Source organism: Canis lupus, chromosome 4 (assembly GCF_011100685.1).
Source record: "Canis lupus familiaris isolate Mischka breed German Shepherd chromosome 4, alternate assembly UU_Cfam_GSD_1.0, whole genome shotgun sequence".
Lineage (NCBI taxonomy): Eukaryota > Metazoa > Chordata > Mammalia > Carnivora > Canidae > Canis > Canis lupus.
Genome location: NC_049225.1, coordinates 40,430,050 through 40,444,201, shown reverse-complemented (window position 1 = coordinate 40,444,201; position 14,152 = coordinate 40,430,050). Strand labels below are relative to the sequence as shown.

The window sequence follows — 14,152 nt, the reverse complement described above, 5'->3', positions numbered from 1 at the left end:
CTGGCTGCTGTGCTGAAAACACTCTAATTGGGGAACCAAGTGAGGGATTACTGCAAGAACCCAATAAATGCATTAAAAAAAATTGAATGAATGGAGGGCAGGCCCTTCCAGCAGCAGAAGTCATCCATGGACATAAGATGTCTTTAATCTCCAGAAATATGCCTCTCCTAACACCTGCAGCCTTTGGATGAAATGAAATAGATGATCATGGGCTGACATAGCTCTTTCAGAGGTAGCATTGAATTTTAAGAGTTAGGTTGCAGGAAAAAATGAATAAATGATAGATGATAGATAGATAGATAGATAGATAGATAGATAGATAGATAGATAGATAGATAGATAGATAGATAGATAGATAAAAGGAAAGAAGGAAAGAAGGGAGCATAGGAGAGAGGGAAGGGGGACGAAAGAAAGAAAGAAAACTGTATAGACATGTTACCCAGTGGAAACTAGCCCTCCAGTGGCCTTGCTCCTGAACTGAGGCTAGTCTTAGCATAGCCTGACCAACCCCCCCCCCAAACTACAAAGACAATCCTGAAGTATTGTCAAGTGTTTGGATTTTGTTTTTAATTTTCCTTATTATGAAATATATGCATAAAGAGTATACAATGGTCTGGTCCACCAAATTGCCAAGAAAGGAAGTCTCAAGAACAGGTTTTACTGCTGGCTTCCTATAGAGATGTAGGAGGGTGGTACACTGTACAGAGCTCTGGAGGCTTCTGAAGACCCCACTTAAATAGCCCTTGCTCTCTTCCCAAAACCTTCTCGCCACCTCTTCCCAGCTCTCCACTGCCAGTTCTACCTGTAAATGCTCTTCTCTGCTCTTCAGACACCCAGGCTTCCTCTCCTTTCTCTGGGCTCTTCCTGCCATTTCTCACTTGGCAAGACCAAAGCTAAGGGAACTGAGCACGTGTTAACATAAGCAGCTGGGGCACTGTTGTCCTTCAGTGTTCTGGGTCTTGCCTGTACTCACAAGAAACTTCTTCCAGTCCTTATTTCTGGAGGGGGCCTCAAGGCTTTGACATGCCATGTTATACCTTTTGAACAATTAATTTCTTCTTGGCATGTACATTACATTAATTTTATATTTTAAAAAATAATGATATCCCCACCAGGCCTGTCTCTAACATTGCAGGGGCCCAGAGACAGAGCAAAAGGAGGCCTGTGACCACTGCCTACTCTCTTCCTCCTTCCCTTCCTGTCCTAGATCCAGTCTCTGGACAGCCATATGGGGACATCCCAGCCTGCAATCACTCTGCCGGCTCCGTCATAGCTAAAAGTAGATATTTGGTCTACCCTTGTTAGGTAGGGTCTGGAAAGAGGCCTATGTAGACTCTGGAAATGGACGAGGGAGTTTTTAAGCAAGAAATGCATGGGTCCTGGGTGCCCAGAAAATGTGAGGTTGTGTTGATACTGCGTTCACCTAACAGCAGGACCACCAGTGCCTTTCTCTTCAATTCTTCCTTCTTGTTGGAACACTTTACATCTAGCAGAACATTTATGATCTTTACATGGCCCCCAAACTACTCAGCCACATTTGGAGGAACAAAGATGACCACAGAATGGCACATGGGTAGAGCGCATTGTGGGCAGTGGGGGCGGGGGGGGTGGGGAGTGGAGATGGCTGGGGTACCAGGCAGATCTGTAGCACATTTTGGATTTTATCATTTCTTAGCTGAGGGCCTTAAGCAAACTCACTTAAGCTTTCTTTCAGCTTCAGTTTCCTTCTGTGTAAAAAGGGAATAGTCATAACCATTTTCAGGGTTATTGGAATGATTGAGTGGTCAGGTAAATGAGTGGCACAAAGATTTTTAAATGTAATTGTTACTATTTTTTAAGTATCAATCGATGCCAGGAATATTTCGATGATCCTCCTAGGGTGGTTTCAGCACACTTATTTCCTGGTCATAATCACTTCCTTTATCACCTCTTACGTCATTCTCAGCCTTTACCTCATCCACCCTCCCTACTCTGTTCCTCTCATTAACCACATCATTACTCCCTGCCCCATGCTTAGTTCACTCCCCACCCAGAACTCAGCCTGAGATGAAAAGGGCCAGTGGGCACACTTTCTCTTTTATCTCAAGCTACTCTTTTGACATTTACCCTCTCCCTGGCCCATTTCAGATCCTCTTAGTCACCTCTACAGAAGCAGTATGAATGACTTCAAACTAGTGTGTTCCCAGGGTCATTTCCATGTTAAACTGGATTAAGCTAAGATTTCATTTGTTGATCAGAGAGCCAAGGTAAGTGGACATAAAGCTGGCTGGAGAGCTAGTGGCTGGGATTAAAATCCTGTGTCTGTACTTTCTACATGTGAGTCTCTGAGGAGTGATTTCACTTAAATGAGCATCAGTGTCCTCACTTTTAGAATGGAAGAATGATTCTTACCCACTAATTTTGTATCATGGATCACCAACATGTGTAAGACACTGAATAGGAATTTGGTCAGTGATAGCAATTGGATGGAGGCCAGATCATGCAGGGCCTTGAAAAGCAGACTAATGAGTGTGGGCTTCATGCTGAGGGTGGTGGGGAGCCATAGAAGGCTCTAAATAGAGATGGCACTACCAGATGGTGGAACTGAGATGGAGAAGTCTTTCTCATGTGGCAAGATTGAGAGAGGCAAGAGGCAAGAAGATCAGGGAATGGCCATGAGACCTGTACTCAGGCAGTGGCTGGGGAAATGGGGACAGATTCAAGAGCTGGCCTGGAGATGGCATCTTCAAAGCAGAAGATGTTCTCATTCACCACTCTGTTGTCATCTAGAGTCTAGGAGCCCTCATCCAACATCAATCATCTGAATTTAGCCAGGGGATGGTGGTAGGGGGTGGGAAGCAGAGTGGCAGGAGGAGGAATAATGTGAGAGAAAGAGAAGGTGAAACAGAAAACAGAAATCTTAATTTTTGTTGTCCAATTTTTCAAACCCTGATTTCAGCTAGAAAAATCGATACCCAGCAGATTAGAAGTGATGTAAAAAGTTTATGTCAAGAAATAATAATAGCTAATTTTCACTGTGCTCTTACTATGTGCCAGGCTCTGTGCTAGGCAATTGACTCTATTATCTCATGAAATCATTACAATCAGCCCGTGAAGGAGGTATCATCATCATTTTCATTTTAGAGATGAAGAAAATTGGAGCAGTGAGGTGAAGGATGTTGTCTAGGATGAGGGAGAGCAAGGATTGTGATTCAAGGTAGTCAGACTCCAAACTCCAAGTTCTTAGAAAAAATTAAGACTCTTATGAGTCTTGAGCAAAATGAAAACCAGAATTCTGAGGGATCCAGTAATAGCAAGATAGTTACTCCTCCCTACTGATATCCAGTAAGCCTATGAAAAAGTGATATAATGTGATATAAATGGCAAAAGCACATTATATATAGTATGACTACAAGTATGTCTTAGAAGTACATGGACTCAAGATATTATTTCCAAAGCAACCACAAATTTAAGTTTCCTAAGATAAGTTGTCAAGATCCTTTCAGGAAACTTACAACATTTATTAAATGACATTGAAGAAAACCTAAATACATGAAGATGCATACCATGTTCATGGATAGGATGGCAATTCTCCTTAAAGGACCCTAATACTACTTCAATCAAAAGCCCAACTTAGTTTTTCTTATAACCTGGCAAGCTGAATCTTCAGTTTATATGGAAGAGCAAAGGGCCAAGAAAGGTTAGGACACTCCCAAAGCAGAATTCTGGGCAGGGAATTAGTGTACCATATATCAAAACTTATGATGAAGCAAACACATTCAACATACGAAATTGGTAGAGTGATTGACAAATATATTAATGAAATAGAATAAAAAGTCATGATAGAGGGATTCACATGTAATAGAAAATCTGATTTCTGATTGAGGATGACCTGAAAACCAATGCTAAGGAACCAATTATTCTGTAAATAAGGCTGGGAAAATTCGCTCTCCAAATGGAAAAAACATACCTCTTAGCACACAAAAAATCAATCCCAGGGGAGTCAGGGGCTTAAATATGAAAGTTTAAAACCTTGAAAATCTTATAAGAATTATGGCTGTAAAAAAGAAGGAAATCTTGCCATTTGTGACAATGTGGATGGACTTGGGGGAATTATACTAAGTAAAATAAGTCAGAGAAGGAACACTGTATGATCTCATTTGTACATGTAATCTAGAAAAAATTGAACTCCTAGAAACATAGTTTAGATTGTGGTTACCAATGGCTGAGGGTGGAGGAAACAGGGAGATGTTGCTCAAAAGGTACAAACTTTAGGGGCACCTGGGTGGCTCAGTTGGTCAAGGTCTGACTCTTGATTTCAGCTCAGGTCATGATCTCAGGGTAATGAGACTGATCCCCAAGTTGTGCTCCATGCTCAGTGGGGAGTCTGCTGGAGATTCTCTTTTGCCTTCTTCCCCTGCCCCTCCCTCCCACTCACATGTCTGCATGCTCTCTCTCTAAAAGAAATAAATAAATCTTTTTTTTAAGTACAAATTTCAGTTATGAGAACTAATTTTAGTTCTGAAGATCTAATGTGCATAATGGTGACTATCTATATTTACTTGCTGTATGGTACACTTGAAATTTGCTAACAGAGAGAGTAGATCTCAAATGTCCTTGCCACACACTCATACACACACATACAAATGGTAACTATGTGAGGTGATGGATGCATTAGCTAATCTTATTGTGATAATCATTTTGCAATATGTATGTGTGTCAAATCATTACATCATACACCTTAAATTTACCCAACATTATCAACTATATCTCAATAAATTTGGGAGAAAAAAAGCTCTTAGAATAAAATAAAGAATATCTTTATGATTTCAGGGAGAGACAGATTCTTAAGCAAAATACAGAAAGTGAAACCACAAAGAAAAAATTGAATACATTCGACTGCATTAAAGTAATTTCTGTTCATCAAAAGACACCAAAAGAGATAAACTGACAAATGATAAATTTGGAGAAGATATTTGTAATGTATAATCAATAAATGATTAGTATTCAAAATAAAGTCCTACAGATTCATAAAACTGAGGGAATCTAATAGGAAAATGAGCAAAAGACTTAAATAGATACTCTACAGATAAAAGGAAACGAATATGACCAAGAAACCTATGACAAGATGTTTAATCCTGTTATTAGTCATAAAGATGCAAAATAAAACCTCATTGTTGTTTTACACCCACCAAACCAGTGCACACTGTAGCTGTGACAATAGTGTTAGGCTATAGAGCAGCTTGAAGGATCATCTACTGTTGATGACAGGTATGTAAACTGTGCTGAAGTCATCTTGGACAAATCTGCCATAATGACTGCTCTGTGACCTGAAGCTTTCTTTAGCACAGCTCCCCCCCTCCCACATTCTTTCTTTTTGTCTAACAACACCCTTAAATACATCCTTGATTGGTTCTGGAGATATGACTGCCAGCACTGTACTCTCCAGCCTCTAGGCTATAAAAGCAGGTCTTACAAAGGTGGGGTCCTGTGGCTGCCCAAGAAATGCCCAAGGCATGCTTTTGTCTATAAGTCCCCTTAATAAACCACTTCTCATCAAGCTGGACTTGTCAGGTTTTTTCTTGGGTCTTACAGCTCCTTTGGAGATCATTTTGCATATACCTCCCTTTCACAGAACAACAGTGGACATTGGGACTGCCATACTGAAAAATAACACACAAATCTTATGACCCAGAAATTCCATTCTTAATTATATATATATGTATTTTTATTTTTAATACTTTATTTATTTATTCATGAGAGACAGAGAGAGAGAGAGAGAGAGAGAGAGAGGCAGAGACACAGGCAGAGGGAGAAGCAGGCTCCATGCAGGGAGCCCTACATGGGACTTGATCCCAGGTCTCCAGGATCATGCCCTGGGCCAAAGGCGGCGCTAAACCGCTGAGCCACCCAGGCTGCCCATTTATATATGTATTTTAAAATATTTTGTTTATTTATTCATGAGAGACAGGGAGAGAGAGAGAGAGAGAGAGAGAGAGAGAGAGGCAGAGACACAGGCAGAGGGAGAAGCAGGCTCCATGCAGGGAGCCTGATGTGGGACTCAATCCCAGGTCTCCAGGATCACGCCCTGGGCTGAAGGCGGCACTAAACCGCTGAGCCACCCAGGCTGCCCGAAAGAAGCATTAAATTACATTAAGAAAAAAAGAAACGAAAAGAGATTTTCCCTCAGATTTGTTCAGAGAAAAAGGAAGTGAGGGGAAATGGGTGAAAGCTTTGGGCTTCCCTTAATTCTAGTAGCAACAGAAGATGACATTAAAATTTTGAGGCAAGAGGCAAATGCTAATTAAGAGATAATGAGTTTTTGCTGCAATCTCGAGGAGGGGAATGGTTCCTCTAAAAGCAAACTCCCCAGTCCTTCTTAGGAAAACCCTGCCAGTCTCAAGAGTGGGCAAAGGGTTTTAATGCCTTTTGAAACAAGGGATGTAACCATGGAGATGAAGCCACAAGGCTCAACAAGCTCTTGTCAGCATTGATTTCAGATGAAAACTTTGGCATGCATCCCCTTTCAGGAGCCTCAAAAACCAGATGAAAGAGAAGAAAAGAGGAACATTACAGAGCTAAGAGAAGAGTTGAGCTAGAAGATGGTTTGAGAAAATATGATCCAACACAGTCACCATGCATTTGGATAGCAAGACTGCCATTTGGGTAAATTTAATTCAAGAGAGCTTGAGTTTTTCTTTTTATACTATCATCCTATGAACCTCCTCTCTCTCATATCATCACTGAAAGCTCAACACAAGACAATAGACACCATTGTTCACTATTTTGAGGTATATCTGTACTCCACAAACATGTTGGCCATGCCCACCATGAGCACAGGACTTGTCTGGAGCCTGGAGGTATGGAGGAATGAGACAGAGACCCTCACTTCAAGGAGCTCACCTTCAAAAGTGGGAGGCAGATATATAATGGCAGTTAGAATAGGATGGAAAATGTTTTGACATCCATAAGTAAAAGACATTGTGGGCCATAACACAGAGGTGGGACAGCTAACCTAGCCTGGGGTGGGGGTGGGCGTGACTGGGAGGGTGACCAAGAGTGGATGGCCCTTTATCATGTCACAAAGGATACATAGAAATGTGTAAAGGATGAGTAAACTAGGCAAAGAAGGGTTAGGGTGAGGAGCTGGTCTATCAGGCAGGGAGGACTATATGGCCAAGGATTTGGAGAAGAAATAACTGTGTGGCATGAGGGGACTTGCTAGTTATTTTTTTTCTGGAGTATATTGTGGTATAAGAAATAGGTATTTGGTCTTCATCCTGTTTCTGACACAGAACTCCTAAAACCCTTAGGAGTCTGTGGCACCTGGGCGGCTCAGCAGGTTAAGCACCTGACTCTTGATTTCAGCTTGGGTCATAGGATTGAGACCTACATTGGTTCTGTGCTCAGCATGCAACCTGCTTAAGATTCTGTCTCTCTCTCTGCCTCTCCCCTTTACCCCGATCACATATACTCTGCTTCTAAAATAAATAGTCTTTTAAAAAAGTAATAAAATAAAACCCTTAGGATTTCCTAAACGATAAGCATGATAAAGTTGTCTTTTGTTATTCACAACGAGTCCCTTTCAATCACTCCTGAGTTTATGTTACTGAGATGACTTGGAAAGCCCCTAAGGATGGATGGGGCTGGTTCCAGGGCAACCAACACAAGATTGATGAGAGGGTTGTAATTTAGCCCCCTCCACCACCTTCAGGAAGGGGAGAGGAGCTGGAAATTCGGTTCAATCACTAATGGTAATGATTTGACCAATCATACTTATGTAATGAACCCTCCATAAAAAACCAAAAGGACAGCATTTGGACAGCTTCCATGTTGGTTAACATGTGGCGGTGCTCACAGGAGAATGGCAGCTCCTCACCCTTTCCTACATACCTCACCCTATGTATTTCATCTGGCTGTTCATCAGTATCCTTTATAATAAACTGGTAAAAATAAGTAAATGTCTGAGTTCTGGGAGCCAATCTAGCAAATTAATTCAACCCAAGAAGGAGGTCTCAGGAAACTCTCACTTACAGCCAGTCACTCAGAAGCACAGATGACAATCCCAGACTTGGGAATGACATCTGCAGTGGGGCAGTCTTGCAGAATCGAGTCCTTAAGCTGTGAGATCTGATGCTATCTCTACGTGGATAGTGCCAGAATTAACTTAATTGCTTGGAGATGCTGGTGCATTCTGAATGGAGCATTGAGCAGGGGAGGCTGCAGAATTTTTTTTTTAAGATTTTATTTATTTATTCATGAGAGACTCACAGAGAGAGGCAGAGACACAGGAAGAGGGAGAAGCAGGCTCTATGCAGGGAGCCAGATGTGGGACTCAATCCCAGGTCTCCAGGATCACGCCCTGGGCTGAAGGCGGTGCTAAACCTCTGAGCCATCCAGGCTGCCCGAGGCTGGAGAATTTATAAGGAGCCCTATATAGAAGATCTTTTCTCACCAGGTCGGGGGACTTATACCCAGGCCCTGGGTACTGGGCAACCATGGAGGTATTTTAACAGGAAAGAGGTGGCCAATTTGTCCCATGCCTTATGATCAGTCTCCTTTAAATGGATGACATCATAAACCAAAGGAAACTTAGGGTATAAACCACAGGCAGATTAGGTAAAGGGCAGGTAGAGTCCAAATTTGGAAAGACCTGTCCACGTCTGAATCCTGCTGCACTACTCACCAGCTGTGGTGAGTCACTTACATCCTCTGAGCCACTATGTGATCATCTGTAGTAGGGCTAATGTGAAATACTCTGAGCTCTGGGTTGATCTGTATTCACCTGAAAAAAAAAAATCTCTCAGATATATTATTGATCCAAAGATTAAATGGCAGAATAATACATATGATCCCATTATTCTTCAAAGGAAAAGAAAACGTATATGTATGAAAAATGCAGAGAAGAAAGTTGGAAGGATTCATACCAAATTGAAAGAGAGGTTACCCCTGGAGAGGCAGAAGGAAACCAAGACTGGAGCTAGAGAGCAAAGGGGGGGCTTCACTTCATCCATCAAGTTTTCATTTTTACATGGAAAAGGCAGTTCTACACTATTTGTGTATTTAAAACTTAATTTGAAAATAGCCTGACAAAAGCCCTTGTCAGAGAGTAGATTTGCAGCCAATGTTCTCTCCCTGTTGCCTGCTTCCATAGTAAGATTTGGGGTCTTTCCAGTTCTATTTCCTAATTCACCCTAATTCTAATCCTAGTTGGAGGCCTATCATAGTCACTCAACAAATATTTGTAGAAGACCTTCTCTGACAAGGTTAGTGGGTCTCTTGGAAGTGGGTTGAAGGTCTCTTTTAGCCAAACTCTGACCCCAAAATCCCCCCTGAGCCCACCCAGAGGACTGACCTTGGTTCCCAGCAGGCCCCCTGAGGACACTGCCGTCCCTCTGGCCTTTTGGTGGACCCTCAACTTCTCGGGAAGTTCCCACTCTTGTTCCTCCTTCCTGGCCTCAGAGCATTTGGCTGGGAAAGCAGAGAGATGTCTGCGTCCATTTTCTTTCCAGGGAAAGTCTGAGATCATCACCAGCCACCCAGTCCAGTAAAGAAAATTTTCAGCAGTGGTCACCTCTGCTGGGGAGTGGGGGGGACAAGAGGCTTTACTCTTCACTGTGGACTCTTTATCCTGTTTGAATGTCTTTTCATAGGTTAGTTTTTAAATTAAGTAATTACTATTCTTTTAATTTGTTTATGAAAACAAAATAAATCACGAAAGCTAATTCTACTTTAATAACTCTGATTTAGGCCAGATTAGAGTTCTTGAGGACTATATGACTCGTGAGAGGGTGGGCAGGGCATAAGGAGGTCATTTGATGGGCTGACTCTTCTGGAGAGGAGGGCCCAGCTGACATCTATACTCCTAATACCCAGACACCTCCTGGGGCTCAGTCAGGATTTCTTGAATTTACCTCAGTAGGAAGCCACATCTAGGGTCTGCTAAGAATGTACTTGTTTTGGAAAGGAGAAGAAAATGAAAAAAAAAAGAAAAAAAGAATAAACTCATACAGCAAGGAGACGCCCTGGTTGTTCCCACAGATCTCCTCACTTCACCGATATGGCCTTGAGACCAGAGAGGGGATGAGACTTGAGATCCAGCTAGAACCAGATTGAAAGTACTGGGGGCTCTGATACAACCACAAGATAAACACTTGACCTTGTCAACTATCCTGTGACCTGGGTGCCACGTTCATTTTGCAGAGGAGGAAATTAAGGCTACAGTAGGGACTGAGAGGACCCCATGGTGATGCAGAAAGGAACCAGCTGAGCTAGGCGTAGGATCCTGCTCTCTGAGCTCAGAGCTTTCTCTTCCACCTTTGACCTCATCTCTTGTCAGGCAACTCTGGGGGTCACGGTGAACCAGGTTTTCATTTGGACTTTCTCTCTTTGCAGGCTCCTTGGAAAATGTGTGGACCTGGCTGGGGACACCAAGAACATATTATTATTGGACTTTGGTATATTTATCACTATTTAGGGGGTGCTAAACACATGCATGCTTGTCTTGTTCACAGGTGCATCATTGACTTGCAAATGAATGAACAAATGACCTCTACTCCTCAAAGATCCCCAATTTACACAGAAAGAGGTTGAGGTTCAGGGAGCTGAAGGGACTTGCTTCAGTGACATGGAGCCACACCCAGACCTCCCTATTCTATTTCCTCCTCAAAGTTGGTTTGACACTCTGCCAATCCCCAGCTCACCTTGAGGAAGCATGGCACAGTCATCAGCTAGGAGAACAGACCTACCTGCTCCGGGTTAGACGTCAGCACTGCCAACACATGGAGATACCCATATGCTGTGACACAAATGCCATGCTTTAGGCCATATGAAGGCCTTTCCAGGTCTAGCCGAGGAACGGGAATGGAGGGAGAAGCCCTCAGGGGTGGGGGCACAGCTGAGTGTCGGCTGTACAGGCCCCACCCCACCACCCCACCTCAAGCCACACCATAGACAATGAAGGAAAGGGTCCAGGTGAGCTCTGGGTCAGAAAGAGATAAAGAAAGTGAGCAGGTGGCATTGAGTCACGTGGCTTGTGGAGGTGACTCCTGGAGGCAGAAGCTAGCACTGTCTGGGGGAGACCTCAGACCTCAGATAGGTGACCTTCACAGCTCTTGAAAAGTGTGGATGAAAGGTTACACCCTCGGCTGACCAGAGGTCCACTCTATGTGTATAACACAAAGCCCTCCTTTCTGCTGGACCAAATGCCACTATCTTTGCATTCACCCTCCCTAGGGTTCTCAGAGTGGAGGGGTGTGGGCAAATTGCAATTTTACTGACCTATACTATGTGCTGACCCTCTATCAAGGCATTTAATATGATATGAGCACTACTAACCCAGTTTACCAATGAGCAAATTGAGGCACAGAGTGGTTCAGAAACTTTCCCAGGGTCACACAGACAGGAGAATGGAGGAGCCTGAAACACAGGCTAGCACACTACAAAGCACATCGGGTTTTGAGACTCATGGAGCAGGAGCTCAGTGAACAGTTAATGTGCCAAGGAGAATGAGGTCAGGCAAATGGATCTCAAGGAAGACATAAGACTGAACTGCACCTCGCATGAGAAATCAGACCCGCCTAGATTTATCTGGATTCAGAGGTAGAGTGACGACTCATGAAAAAGGAAGAAGGTGAGGCTCAGAAAAAGAGAATCCAAAGAATTGAGATTTCCTCATGTGCATTGAAAATGCTATAATGGGGCAGCCCTGGGTGGCTCAGGGTTTAGTGCAGCCTTCAGCCCAGAGCGTGATCCTGGGGACCCCTGATAGAGTCCCACATCAGGGCTCCCTGCATGGAGCCTGCTTCTCCCTCTGCCTGTGTCTCTGCCTCTCTCTCTCTCTCTGTGTCTCTATGAATAAATAAATAAATAAATCTTTAAAAAAATTAAAGAAAAAAAAAGAAAGAAAATGCTATAACGTTATCTGCCAGGGGCTGGTGACCAAGTAGTTTCCTGCATAGCTGTGGGGGAACACCTGGGCACTTAATACAAAATGGGAACACTGAACACACTGCACCCGTGTATCCTCCCACCAAATGTGCACCTGTGTAGGATACAGAGGTTGGTGCTGAGGCAGGAGACACATCCCCCCTCTGCACACATGGTTACCTGTCCAGCTAACATTCCCTGATCCCTAGATAAGATACCTGGTGATTTTGCCTCCTAGCATCCTTCCCATCTATCCCAGAAACCTTCCCATCTAGGGTTTCTTTAGGAAGCCACCCTTCTCCCATCTGAATAGGTGTGTGAAGGATGAGTCTAATTCCACTCCAGGCACTAGAGGCTGGTGTTCAGCACACTCCATTCTCCAGGAGCCACAGGTCAGGGCTGAGACCTAAGCCAGGTGCTTGTGGATCAACCCAGGAGACTTTGCTGGAGGTATCAGGAAACTGGTCATCATCATCTGCTGAAGTTGCTGAGCAGGAAAATGTCAACCTGGGGCTTCAGGCAGACATTTTGCCACCACAAAGGGCAAGGCTACCTTGAAATGAAGTCAAAAGAAGAAAGATGAGACTAGGATGGAGACAGATTCCTGATGCAATGTGCCTAGATCCAACTGTGCCTGAAACCCAAATCTACCCCTGGATTTCTTCCCCCTGAGACAGTGTGCATTGATTTGAGATGATTTATTTCACCTTCAGCTGAAAGAGTTCAGACCATTTCATCCCTATGGGAGCAATCACGGACCCCTCCCTGGCCTCCCGGGACCTCTGGTACTGCCTATACCATGGTGCTTACCACATGAAGCTGTATCTGCACAAGGAGTTAGTACCCTGACCCTGGCTTTTTGTATTGATACCACACTGTTGTTCACCTCCTCCCTGACTTCTTGAAAGCAGGCATGTGCCATGTTCATCCAGAGGTCCTATCATCAAGAGGTGTTCAGTGAATAAGTCATAATGAATGAATGTCTTCTGGTTGGTGAGGAGATTTGAATAGAGCAAGAAAGAAGAGTTGTTTGTTCAGAGGACTAAGTTACCCTTAAGACCTCTCTGAGCTGACAAAGATTATTATTTCTTAATCTCTCTCCATCCAGACCACAGCAAACCAGCCCCACCCATGGAACACAAACCAGTCTCCCATTACAGAAAAGGAAATCTGAACTGGCCATTCCCCTGCTTAAAACACCTTTTGGTAATGTGTTGGGCAGGAGGGGGGTGGAGGCAAATGAGCATTTGGATTCAGGGAACATTCTATGTTATCAAACATTCATTTGTTTATGGATTTAAAAAAAAAGATTTTGTTTATTTATTCATGAGAGACGTACAGAGGCAGAGACATAGGCAGAATGAAAAGCAGGCTCCCCACAGGGAGTCTGATATGGGACTCAATCCCAGAATCCCAGGATCAACACCTGAGCCAAAGGCAGATGCTCAATCACTGAGCCACCCAGGTGTCCTCATTTGTTTATTGATTGATTCATTTAGCAATCATTTAATTAGCACCTGCTGCATGCTAGACACATGTTACTTCATTTTCACAGTATACTTTTAGGACCACGTATTTGTTACGCTGTATAACAAATCACCTCAAACTTCATAGCTTAAAGCAACAAACACCTGTTAATCTCCCAGGATCCAAACACAGGTCAGACAGATGCCGCTGGGCCGATCCAGCTGCCCACCAGGGCCACAATAACCTCAAGGCTCAGCTGAGGCTGCAGGATCCATTTCCAAGCTCATTTACAGGCCGTTGTCAGGTCTCAGGAGATTCACACGGGCGTCTCACAAGCCGGCTAACTCCCACGGGCCTCTCTAAAGACTGCCTCACAGCATGGCTGGCTTGCCCAGGGCAACCCATGCAAGCAACAGCAAGAGGGAGAAGACAGATGTCACCATCTCTTTCTAAACAGTCTTAGGAATAACATGCCATTTCTCCTGCTATATTCTGTTCCTTAGAAGTGAGTCAATAAGTCCAATTTATGTACTAAGGAAAGAGATTACACTAGGGTATGAATACCAGAAGGTGGATTGATTAGTGTGGAAATTTTAAAGGCTTCCTGCCCTTAAAGGTAGCATAAGGTATTATTATCCTTCATTTCATACTCAGACACCCAACTAGTTAAGCAATGTGTCCAGGTCACTCAGCTAGACTACTGTCTGACTGGCCAGCTGGGGGTGAGGTGGAGGAAGGCAAGGAGAAGGTATTGATAGAAAAACAGGTGGCACCTGGG

The 14,152-nt window shown here is 43.6% G+C and overlaps 1 long non-coding RNA gene across 1 annotated transcript; it reads left to right on the top strand.

Annotated features, from left to right (window-relative positions):
- The first annotated feature begins 8,034 nt into the window (after nt 1-8,034).
- On the top strand, nt 8,035-11,802 carry LOC111095539. The gene is made up of 4 exons (XR_005357613.1): nt 8,035-8,673; nt 9,190-9,245; nt 9,492-9,632; nt 10,375-11,802. It is a non-coding gene; the product is annotated as an uncharacterized LOC111095539 (long non-coding RNA).
- The last annotated feature ends 2,350 nt before the right edge of the window (nt 11,803-14,152 follow it).